Here is a 1,852-nt window from a genome sequence, read left to right as displayed (position 1 = left end):
TGGGCGGAAACCTGGTTGTAGTGGGTCCAGTAGTTTGTGGGTGTCCAAATGGAGTTGTAGCTGTTGTACTACTGCTTTCTCAATGATCTTGGAGAAGATGTTAAGTTGCAGTAATGAGATATGACATTTTTTTAGCTTTGATTAGGATTTAATTCGAAAATTAGTACATTCGAAAATTCGTAGATTCATAAATGCGAAAATCACTCTGCAATAAATTGGAGCCAGAATTCAAGGTAAGTATGGTAGAAATTTCCTTTTTTTGCATAGCATCCCACAACTGACTTTTTCATGAAGTGGGCATTGATTATTGTAGGGGTTTGTTTACCATTGGATCTCAGACCCATATTTGCATCCTCTTAACATGCCTAGAATGGTGATTTGTTGCTGTTTTTGCAAAAACATGGAGATGCTGCAGATTGAACCCAGGGCCTCATACATGCAAAGCATGCGCTCTACCACTGAGCTACATCCCCTTTCTTCTCCTGTCAGCTCTGCAGCATTAGTGGTGTTGGAATGGGGGGGGGTGTTGAAACAATCCCAGTTGTCATCGCTGGCATTAGGGAGGACAGGGGTCACCGCTGGCATTAAAGAGGACAGGGGTCACCACTGGCATTAGGGAGGACAGGGGTCACCGCTGGCAAGAGGGAGGACAGCGGACACCGCTGGCAGGAGGGAGGACAGGGGACGCCGCTGGCAGGAAAGGGGACAGGGGTCACCACTGGCAGGAGGGAGGACAGGGGTCACTGGGCAGAGCTCTTTCTCCAATCTCTGCACATTGCACAGCCTGAGCACAGGCAGCAAGATCTCCTCCTTCCCACTTCCCATTATACCTGAAATCCAATAAGAGGTGATCTCACCAAGATCTTCTCTTGGACAGTTGTCCCCAATGAAAGATTTCCCCGTATCTCCTATTCTTGAAATTCCTCCTGTTTCAGGTCACTGGATTAGCATTGATCTCAAGCAAATTCAGCCAGGCAATTAGTATATTTTGGGTATCCATTGACTTCCATAATAAACACGATTACCATTAAAGAACATTTTTTTTAAAGATGGAGATGCCGGGGATTGAACCCGGGGCCTCATACATGCGAAGCATGCGCTCTACCACTGAGCTACATCCCCTTACACGGAAGTGCTAACTACATCCATTGCTGGATTTAAAGGGGAAGCCACCAGTTGCAGCAAAGAGATATGACATTTTGTTAGCTTTGATCAGGATTTAATTTGAAAATGTGTATATTCGAAAATTCGTAGATTCATAAAAGCGAAAATGCAAAAATTCGAAAGAACAAAAATATGAAAATTTGAAATAATAAATAATTAACTAACTAATAATAACTATTAAGTTACAGGTATTAGAATTTCATTTCAAATTTGAATTTATCCAAAGTTCCAATCTGTCCGAAATAACGAATGCCGCAATCTAAACAAATGGAACGAAATGAATTAATAGTATTAAAATAATAATACGTTTTTATTATTATTTATTATTATTAATTTGTTCCATTCATTTAGATACGGCATTCGTTATTTCGGATAATTCGTATTTGTTACATTCTCTAACAACCAAATTTAAAAGGAAATTCCAATACCTATATTTTAATAGTTAGTACATTTTTTTGAATTTTCGGATTTCATTCTTATTTTTCAATTTTTGTTCTTTTTATTATTTGATCTTATTTTAGGATTTTCAAATTTTGAATTTACAAACTTTCGAATTGACGAATATTTGAATTAACAAACTTATGAATTTATGATTTTTCAAATTTACAAATATTCAGAAAGATTTATTAAACAGGTTAATTCAGATATTTCCAAATTAACAAATTAGTAAAAATTTGTTAAAAAAACG

The 1,852-nt window shown here is 37.6% G+C and overlaps 2 non-coding genes across 2 annotated transcripts; both read right to left on the bottom strand.

Annotated features, from left to right (window-relative positions):
• Positions 1-401: 401 nt before the first annotated feature.
• TRNAA-UGC lies at positions 402-473 on the bottom strand. The gene has a single exon. It is a non-coding gene; the product is annotated as a tRNA-Ala (tRNA).
• A 577-nt stretch (positions 474-1,050) lies between these two features.
• On the bottom strand, positions 1,051-1,122 carry TRNAA-CGC. The gene has a single exon. It is a non-coding gene; the product is annotated as a tRNA-Ala (tRNA).
• Positions 1,123-1,852: the final 730 nt, after the last annotated feature.

This window comes from Rana temporaria, chromosome 4, assembly GCF_905171775.1.
Source record: "Rana temporaria chromosome 4, aRanTem1.1, whole genome shotgun sequence".
NCBI lineage: Eukaryota > Metazoa > Chordata > Amphibia > Anura > Ranidae > Rana > Rana temporaria.
This window is presented reverse-complemented; position numbering and strand designations above follow the sequence as displayed.